Source organism: Oryza brachyantha, chromosome 10 (genome assembly GCF_000231095.2).
Source record: "Oryza brachyantha chromosome 10, ObraRS2, whole genome shotgun sequence".
NCBI lineage: Eukaryota > Viridiplantae > Streptophyta > Magnoliopsida > Poales > Poaceae > Oryza > Oryza brachyantha.
The window spans coordinates 4,827,611-4,838,200 of NC_023172.2; positions in this window are offsets into that span (position 1 = coordinate 4,827,611).

Here is a 10,590-nt window from a genome sequence, read left to right on the forward strand (position 1 = left end):
CAAACTCTACTAAAACAGCAAAAGAAACTATTTTTAATGGATTCTTGATAATTTTATGAATTTAATGAAATTTGAATGGACCTAAACGGAGACTAGATGAATTACTTATGAATTTTAGAAGTTTTCTCGGTTTTTTAACTGAACAGAAAAGTCCTAAATCAATTATTGCGCAATTAATGGGGCTGCTGACGTCAGCGAGGAGAGAGGAAGCTGACGGCTGACAGGTGGGGACCACCTGTCGGTGAGAGAGAGGGGGAAGGGAGAGACTGACATGCGGGACCCGGGAGGAGAGAGAGAGCGGGCGCGGGGAGTGACTGACGAGTGGGACCCACTCGTCAGCGAGAGGGAACAGAGAGCTGGGGACCGAACGCGCGGCTCGGCGGACGGCGGCGACCGGCGGGAGCGGCGGGCGACGCGGCGGCGGCGGCGCAGGGCGACGCGGCGGCGGCGGCGCCCGGCGAGCGGCGACGGCGCGACGGCGACGACGGCCGGGGCGGCGACGCACGGGCGCAACCCGACAGAACAGCGGCGACGGCGACTGGCGAGCGGCGGCAGCGCGGCACACGCGGGCGCAAGAGACGGCGGCCAGACGTCGGCGACGCGGAGGCGACGACGACCACGGTGACCGACGGGAGCGGCGGGCTTCGGCCTCGTCCGGCGACGGCACGCGACTCGGCGGCGGTCGGCCGGAAAGGGGAAGAAAGAGGGGAGGTGGGTGCGGAGGCTCACCGGCGGCGGCGAGGGCGCGGACGGGTCGGCGAGACCGAGGCGAAGGTGGCGACGCGGGCGGGTGCGGGAGATCGGTGGTGGCGGTGGAGATCGATCGGCGGTAGCGACGGGCGAGACGCGGCGGCGGCCGGGCGACGAGGGAACGCGCGGCGCCGAGGAGGCTCCCTGGTGACGGCGAGAGTGGCAACAAGTCGGCGACAGAGGGACGGAGGTGGTGACGCAACAGAGCGGCGACGACCGGCGACGGGCGACGAGACTGCGCGGTGGCGACGAACGGCGGCAGCGCGGCGGCGACTCGAGCGACGATGGAAAGCGAGCGACGGCGCGCGGCGACTCGGGATTTATAGGGTGGCGGCGACCGGCTAGGGCGGGCGGAGGTTGGAGACCGAGTCGGCGACGACGCGGTCTCGGCGGCGGCGGATACGGCGGCGGCGGTTGCGGCGCGGCGGCGACACGGACTCGGACGCGGCGCGGCGCGGGCGAGCGGCGAAGCAGTCACTGACAGGTGGGCCCCACCTGTCAGTGGCGCGGGAGAGAGGAGGGAGGCGGCGCGGACTCGCGGCGCGGGCGACGCGGCGAGCTGGGCCGAAGCCGCGGCCCAGGCGGGGGCGCGCGCGGCGGGCGGAGGGAGGCCGGCTCGGCTGGGCCGGCCGAGGAGGAGGATGTGCCGGCTCGGCTGGGCCGGCCCGGGAAGGAAAAGAAAAAGAGAAAGAAAAAAGGAAAAAGAGAGAGGGAGGAAAATTGGACTTCGGCCCAATTTGAGAAGGAAGGGAAAAAGAAAGGAAAAAGGAGGGAAAAAGGAAAACCCCACTTTTGCCAAGTTTTAAATTAATTTGTTTGGCCAAATTTTATACTTCTGCAATTTGAATTTAAATCCTGTTAGTCGATTTGCGAGCCTCGATTTAGTGAATTAATCCTTTTAGAGGGATTTCTCCTGAGTTAATTAAGCCAATTGTTATTTACGGATTCCTTTTTACGATTTAGGCTTGGGACGAAACTCCGGGTGTGACAAAACTGTAGAGTTCCTAGGGTGGTTCTAGCCATCTCCAAGCCTCCCCCACCAATCCCAACACCTCCTAGAGTGATTAAAGAGAGAATCTAGCCTAGGTTGTGTTGAGAGGGATTAGTGAGTGACATTGAGTGTTCTTGAGCTTTCAAGAGAGTGATCATGGCGATCAAATGGATGCATGTGGAGACGTGGAGGCCTGTTACTCTTGGAGCTTGAGCTCCTAGACGGATAGGCGTCGCCCACAAGCCTCCAAGCTTTGTGGATCGCCCGGGATCAAGTTTGTGAAGGTTGGCGCCTAACCTTCGCAAGGAAAAAGGCAAGTTCTCTAGTGGATTCTTGTGCTTCTTCTTAGAAGGTTGCTGGGTAGAGCGAATTGCATTTAAGGGCTAGGCAAGAGGTTGATCTTGACCTTGGTGGTCGATCAAGGACTTACTAGTGCCTAGGAGTGAATTCGGAGACTCGTGTTGATCTTGTGTTAAGAAGACAAGAGAGGAAAAGGATGGAGAGAGATCCCGCTCAGTGGAGTGCCTCAACGGAGAGTAGGATCGAAGGATCCAAACTTCGGGTAAAAATCTCTCGTGTCGATATTTGTGCTTTTCTTGGTTTCCCATTGTTTCTGTGCTCTTCCTGAGTTCTTGTTCAACACACATACACTTCACGTTCGCAGGAACTCCACCAAGAAAGGAGGACTGAAATGTCCCCTCTTCTGCTGACCGGACAGTCCGATGTTGATACCTAGACAGCCCGGCCAGAGCTCTCAGTTCAACTCGAGGGCCCAGACCGGATGGTCTGGCCCCTAAACCCGGACGGTTCGGCCCTACTAACCGCTGCAATTCGAAAGATTTTTCAGGTCGTCTATTCACCCCCCTCTAGGTTATCTCCCTGGGATTTCAATTGGTATCAGAGCCTGTTCTTCGGAAGAGGCTTAAAAACTTGAAGTGATACAAGATGGGAGACAAGGCTAGTGGAACTTCCAAAAACATCAATGAAGGAGAAGGAGACGTTTCATCGCAAAAGTCACATACCTCCAAGAAGGGAGGTACCTTTGAGTTTGATTACTCGAAACTCAATCCCACTCTCTCTACTAATGTGTCTTACCTTCCGGCCGCGCCCCTGTCTTTGATGGTAGCACAAAATGAAGCTTTACTTGATCTCTTTGTATCCAAGTGTTTAGAAGGTTGTGTGTACAGGGGTGACGACGTACCGGATGAAGGAGAAGAGCTCATACCATCACAAGAACCTCTCATCCACCGCAATGCTCAAGCGGCGAGTATGATCCTCAACTCATTGAGCCCGGAGGAGTTCAACAAGGTTGATCAACTTGAGGAAGCAAAAGAGATATGGGATACTCTCGAAGTGGCTCATGAAGGATCACAAGGGGTTCGATAATCAAAAATCGAACTTCTTGAAAGGAAACTTGGAAGATTCGTCATGGAGGACGATGAGACGATGCAAGACATGTATGACCGGATGATGGTCATAGTAAACAAGATTCACGGCCTTGGGAGTGAAGACTTGACGGATCACATGGTAGTGAAACGCTTGCTCCGAGCAGTTGCACCAAGAAATCTCACCTTGGTGACATTGATTCGTGAGTCAAGCGGGTTCAAGAGGATGTCCCCAAGTGATGTGCTCTCAAGAATCATCGCCCACGAGCTCCTTAAAGAAGAAACAATAGAAGTGAAGAAGCTCGCCTTGTCCACCGCTCAAGCCAAGAACAAGGAAGTAGCTTTCAAGGCAAAGAAGGCCACCTCCAAAGCAAGGGAAGAAAACTCATGTGACTCAGAGAGCGAAGATGAAGAACTTGGTCTTTTGGTTCACAAATTCAAGAGCTTCCTCCGCAAGAAGAGCTATGGAAGAAGAGATGAAGACAAATCCAAGCGACAATCCAAGAAGGCTTGTTATGAGTGCAAGGATTTTGGACACTTCATAGCGGATTGTCCCAAGCTCGCCAAGAAAAAGGAGACCAAGCCCAAGTATTTTAAGAGAAGGCCTGGAAGGACGCATATCGGGAAAGAATGGTTCACAAGCGATGATGAGGACAAGAAGGAAGATGAGTCCAAGGCAAGTGGTTCCAAGAGTGGAGGCGTCGCCACCGTGGCTATCTCTTCATCAAACACAGAGCGACTCTTTCCCAACTTGAGCGACGATGGCAACGACCATACGCCGTTGTGCCTCATGGCGCAATGGCGCATGGTATTCCTTACTCCTAAGCATAGTGTTGATACTAGTGATGATGCTGATGTAGACCATGATGATGACAATGCTATGCTTAGAAATTTTGGCAAACCCGTGCTCATTTATATTGCCAAACTCATGAAAGTGCTAGAAGAAAAGGAAAATTCGCTTGAGGAGCAAGAGGATCTTCTAGTTCAAGAGAGAATCAAAAATGAATCTCTTGAAGGAATCCTTGCCAAAAATGAGAAGTAAATGGATGATTTGTCTAAAGAACTCATGTTAGCAAATCAAGCCATAACCAATCTTAAGGATGTCAATGGAATTCTTGAGCAAACTATTGTGTCTATGAATTTGAGGCACAATGGTCTTGAGAATGAAATTGACAATCTTAAGTGCAACCTCTCCAACTCTAAGGACAACACAATAGTCAATACCATACTTGAATGTGAGAAATGCAAAACTATTGACTTAAGTGTTGTTGAGACTAATAATGCAGCTCTCAAGAAGTTAAAGAAGGAAAATGAGAGGTTGAAGACATTGGTAAAGTTCGGATGTATTTGAACTTATCAGTCCAAAGAAGCCCTCTTCAAAACTATCACCACGCATCACAACAAGGATAGGCGTGGTCTTGGGTATTTCCCCGACACAAATACTAGTTCCAAGAGGGTCATGATCAATGGTAAATCATGCCTAGTATTTGTCAAGAAAGGGGAGTCCAAGGGTGCAGGGGAAGGTAAAAGATGCCCTGAAGTTAGGCAGCCTGGACAGGGCCTGACAGTCCTACCTGTCACGCCCGGGGTTTTATCCCAAGCCTAAATCGTAAAAAGAAATCCGTAAGCAACAATTGGCTTAATTAACTCAGGAAAAATCCCTCTAAAAAGAACCTAATTCAATTAAATCGAGGCTCGCAAATCGATTAACTGGATTTAAATTCAAATTGCAGAAGTATAAAATTTGGCCAAACAAAATAATTTAAAATTCGGCAAAAGTGGGGTTTTCCTTTTTCCCTCCTTTTTCCTTTCTTTTTCCCTTCCTTCTCAAATTGGGCCGAAGTCCAATTTTCCTCCCTTCCTTTTCTTTTTCCTTTTTCTTTTTCCTCTCCTCCTTCCCGGGCCGGCCCAGCCGAGCCGGCCCACCTCTCCCCGCCCGGCCGGCCCAGCCGAGCCGGCCTCCCGCTCCAGCCTCCTCCGCCCGCGCGCGCCTCCGCCTGGGCCGCCGCCCGGCCCAGCTCGCTCGCGCGTCCGCGCCCGCGCTCGCCGCGAGTCCGTCTCGCCTCCCTCCTCCCCTCGCGCCACTGACAGGTGGGGCCCACCTGTCAGCGACCAGGTTTCGCCAGCGCCCCCGCCTCCGCGTCGCGCCAGCCGAGTCCGCCGCCGCCCCGAGTCCTCCGCCGCGCCGCCGCTGCAACCACCGCCGCAACCGCCGCCGCCGAGTTCGCCGCGTCGTCGACTCGGTCTCCACCGGCCGCTCCGCCCTAGCCGGCGCCACCACCTATAAAATCCTCGCGCCGCCGCCCCGCCGCCACTTTCCCCCTTTCCGCCGAAGCTTCCCTCCGTCGCCGTCAGCCGCCGTTTTCCCCGTCGGCCGTTGGACGTCGCCGCCCACCCGCGTCACCACCTCCGCCTCGTCCTCGCCGACCTTCCGCCGGCCCTCGTCGCCACCGGTGGTCGCCGAGCTTCGTCGCCGCCCCTTCGTCCCTTCCGCCGCCGTGCCCCGTCGTCTCGACGCCGTCGGCCGATCTCGCCCCCGAACGTCGCAGGCCGTCGCTCGTCTGCGTCATCACCTCTGCCTCATCCTCGCCGACCTGCTGCCGCTCCTCGTCGCCACTGGTGAGCGCTCCGCTCCTCTCTCCCTCTTTCTCCCCTCTTCGCCGCCGCTGCCGACCTCCCCGTGCAAACGGTAAGTGCCGGTCGCCGTCCGCCGCGTCACCCGCTTGTCGCCTTCTCGTCGTCGCCGTCACGCCGTTGTTGCCGTGCCGTTCGCCATCGTCACCGTGCGCCACTGCTCCGGTTGCGCCGCCGCTCCGGTCGCGTCCGCCGCTCAGCCGCCAAGCTGCGTCGCTGCCTGGCCGACTCCACCCCACTCCTCCCTCGTGCTCCCGCCTAGCTCCTCTGGCCGCATCCGGTTGCGCCGCCGCTCCGCAGCGCCGTCGCGCCACCGTCGCCCGGCACCGACCGATCTCATCGCATCGGCCGTCGTCGCCGCGCCACCCCGGTGAGCCCGCTCTCCTCCCTTCCTCTGTTTCTTCGTGCGACCGCAAGTGCGCCCCGCCACTCGCCGTCGGCCGACGTCCTCCGCCGCCACCCGATCCCGCGAGCCGTCGTTTGGTGTCGGGCGCTGCCGGTGCTCGCCGTTGCATCTCCGCCCTTCGCCACCATCGTCGCGCGGCCACCAAGCCTTCGCTGCCTGCGCCCGCCGTCGCCTCCACCTTCCGGCGCCATCGCCATCGCCCCTCCACCTGCCGTCTTCGTCCGCGCCGACTCGTCGTCGCTGTTCTCGTCACCACCTTCGCCTCCGCCGACCACCAACCGCCGCTCTGCTGTCGAGCCGTCGCCGGCCGTCACTGTCCCCGCGCCGCCGTCGAGGCCGTCTCTCCTCTCCTCTCTCGCTGCCACTTGGCCGCTCCGCTCCACCGCCGCTCAGCCACCCTCTCCCTCCGCTCTGCTCCGCCGCCGCTCCGAGCCGCGCCACCCCGCCGCGGTCTCTGCCTCCTCCTCGCCGACGCCGTCGTCGCCCTTCGGTCGCCGGTCGGTGTCGCCGACGTCGACGCCCTCGTGCCGCCGGTCATCGCCATCGCCACCTCCCCTTTCCTCCTCAGCCGTCGCCGTGCCGCCGTGCCGTCGTCGTCGTGCGCTGCGCTCGGGCGCCGCTGCTCGCGCCGCCGACGTCCTCGCTTCCCGGCCGCCGCCGCCAATCGCCGCCGTCCGCCGCATACCCGCCGGTCCGCGCCGCCGTCCGCCGGTCGCCGCCCGCCGCGCCGTCGCGCCGCGAGCCGCGAGCCGCGCGCTCTGCTCGCTCCTCTCTGTCCTCTCTCGCTGACGAGTGGGACCCACCCGTCAGTCGTTCCCCGCCAGCCCCTTCCTCTCTCTCCTCCCCGGGCCCGCGTGTCAGCCGCCCACCTCCCCCTCTCTCTCACCGATAGGTGGTCCCCACCTGTCAGCCGTCAGTTCCTCTCTCCTCGCTGACGTCAGCAGCCCCATTAATTGCGCAATAATTGATTTAGGACTTTTCTGTTTAGTTAAAAACCCAGAAAACTTCTAAAATTCATAAGTAATCCATCTAGTCTCCGTTTAGGTCCATTCAAGTTTCATTAAATCCAGAAAAATGCCAAGAATCCATTAAAAATAGTTTCTTTCTCTGTTTCAGTAGTTTTTTAGCCTGTTTTGTTTGTTTTGCCTTGTTTGTCGTAGGTTTTGACCCCGTCGCAGCGCCGTTCGTTCCCGAAGTCGTCGCCGAAGTTCCTCGTGGGTCTAAGCAAGGCAAGTGGCACCCTTCTTTGATCATATTGAACCCATGATTATAAAATCCCCCGCTTTTACATTCAAACATGCATTGTTTTATGCAAATCTATTTATTGTATTTATCTATTGGGCATTTACCTTTATATCCGTTGATTCCCATTTATTATTGTCATCCCAGGGTTAATTTGACTAGAATTAGGGTTAGTCAATGCTTAGCCATGCTTAGTTCAACTAGCTCACCAATTATTATTTAATTATTGTTGCACTTTGGTACACCTTCAATGGTTGTTATCATTATTCATTTCCCGATGTGGTTTAATACAACTAAAATATTGCTTATGGTGGGCTGTGGGTGCATGGTTTTGAGAGTCGTGCCCATGGCAATTAAGGACCGGTTCTCGGGAAACCCTGAAGGTCTTACACGTACTAACCACAAGCCAGAATGGGCAACGGTGAGACTCGTAATCTAGCTTGTCCCTATTCGACGTACCCAGGCAAGGGTAGGCGTGATGGAGTATGGACGGGCAATCGTGGTGTAACGAAAGCTTCTCCTGCTTCCGGATCTACCAAGGCACAAGAGGGGACTGCCCGACTTGGTGTAAAGGAGGGGGTGAAACCTGAAGTGTGGTGCGATTGTCTAGGGAGGGTTAGGTGAAAGGTCTTATCATGGTTTCCGTACTGAGGTATCGTGGTGATACGTTGGGGCATGGTAACATGCTTGGCAGCCATGTCTTGTGGGTAAAGTTGTACACCTCTGCAGAGTAAAACTATTCGAATAGCCGTGCCCGCGGTTATTGGGCGAACCGACAGACTCACTGGGATTAGTTGAACCCCTTTAATAATTTTATTAATCTTGGAACTGGTTTGACCCTGCGCAATGTGGTGTAACGTTGGCAGTGGTTTGGGTCTGTCGCAACGTGGTTTAACGTTGGACAGAGGGTTGACCCTATCGCTACGTGGTGTAACGTTCGACAGCGGTCTGGGCCTGTTGCAACGTGGTGTAACGTTGGACAGTGGATGATTATTTTAAATGTTTACTTCACTTTTATTTCAGTCTATTTTATCTACTGTTTTGCTAAATTACTGCAGCTTTTGTGCAAGTTAACCTTAGCCTATCCTTGATACCCTGTTGCATTCATTATTCTCCCTCTCTTGGGTGTTACTTGTTGAGTACGGTGGTTTGTACTCAGCCTTGCTTAATTTTCCCCCACCAGAGCAAGCGCCAGAGCCGGTGTCAGAAGAAGGTTGTTCCGAAGGTTGAAGTAAGGTTCAGTCCGCCGTCGAGAGTGCCTGTGGTGTGGAGCCGTCTTCGCAAGCTGAAGCTGAAGATTAGATGGTCTAGTCTTGTTTTCCTCTTTCCGCTGCATTTCGATAGATAATTGTTTTTATTTGTTTTTAAGCCGTGGAACTGTGTATTAATTTGTCATAGTGTGTACTCGGGCTGATGCCTGGACCGAGATTTAATACATGCTATTGTTCAGAAATTTGGTGTAAATTTCTGGGCGTGACAAGTTGGTATCAGAGCCAATCTTGACCGTAGGATGAGCCAAATGGAAACCCTAGGAGCCTTCTTTCATATGCATTAGATTTTGCAAAATTTGAGTCGTTTAAAAAAAAAAAGAGTCGAGTCTTTTGGTTTTGAAAATTTAGCTGAGCATACTTGCTTCTCAAACCTTGATCTCTATAGATGTGTGTCATCCCATCGACGAGCCCGTCCCTTCGTCGCAGCAGTCGACAACGACTTCAGCTGATCAAGTGTCAAGACCGAAGAGTCAAGTTCTTCCAGAGGTGAAGAGTCAGGTCTGCGCTACTCCAAGCGTCGCTCTCAAGTTGAAGACAAGTCGTTCAAGAGTCAAGCGTTGCTTCTTCAGTCGTCGCAGCCGTTTCGAGCCGTAGACGTTACCCTAGCATCGCCTTTTAGTCGTTGCTTGGTAGTTTTTGTGTGTGTAGGTTTGTTTTGGGGTTAGCGGTTCACCATAACAAGTGGAGGCGTTATGGTCGTACCACCAGGAGTTGAGTGCTCTTTTAAGTGTTTTAATCCAGATCAGAAAATTTCACTCGAGTAATTCAAGAAAAGCCCCTTTGATTTTCTCCTCTGCCTTTGTTCTCTCCTTCTGCTCTGAAGATGGTGAACACAAGGAACAGTAACCGCAACAACAATGGAGCAACTGGAAGTCAAGAAAACCATGAAGGTTCGCGCAATGGACCGCCACCGCCGCAACAAGAGGACCCGATGATTGCCCAAGTTCTAGCCAACCAGGCTCAGATGATGACCATGATGATGCAACAGATGCAACAACAACACCAACAGGTGATGCAGCTTTGGATGAATCAGCAGCAAAATCAACACCAAGGACCACTGCCAGCACAATCAAGGTTATCAGAGTTTCTTCGAGTTCGACCACCGACGTTTGCGAGCACAACCAACCCGATGGAAGCAAATGACTGGCTACATGCAATCGAAAAGAAGCTGAATCTTTTGGAGTGCAGTGATCAAGAGAAGGTCGCTTTCGCGACTCACCAACTGATGGGACCCGCCTCCGTTTGGTGGGATAACCTTCTGGCTACTCGGACTGCCACTACAGATATCACTTGGGACGAGTTCTGCAATAGTTTTCGGAAAGCTCATGTGCCGGATGGAATAGTGGCACAGAAGAAGCGAGAGTTTCGTGATCTACAACAAGGGGATATGACAGTTACAGAGTATCTCCATGAGTTCAACCGCCTAGCACGTTATGCCCCGGAAGATGTGCGCACCGATGCTGAAAGACAAGAGAAGTTTCTTGAAGGATTGAATGATGACCTGACCAAACAGCTGATCTCAAAGGATTTCGCGGACTTTGAGAAGTTAGTGGACAAAGCAATCTGCCAGGAGGACCAGTGCAACCAGATGGATCGCAAGAGAAAAGCGGAACAAGTCAACACAGGAAAGAACCAGAAGCCACGTTTGCACTTTGGACAACAACAGGGGTCTTCGACACTGATTGTTCGTCAACACCGACCTTTCAACCCAAGCAACTACAACCCCCATGACAACGACAGCAATGGAGGACCACTGCAGCCCTTATCAGCACTGCCACCGCCAAGCCGGGCAACACCAGCTCAGAAGCCAGGGGTTTGTTTCAACTGCAACAGACCGGGTCACTTCGCCAAGGAGTGTCCACAGCCAAGACGCAACAAACCAGGATTCGTGCAAGCCCAAGTCAATCAAGT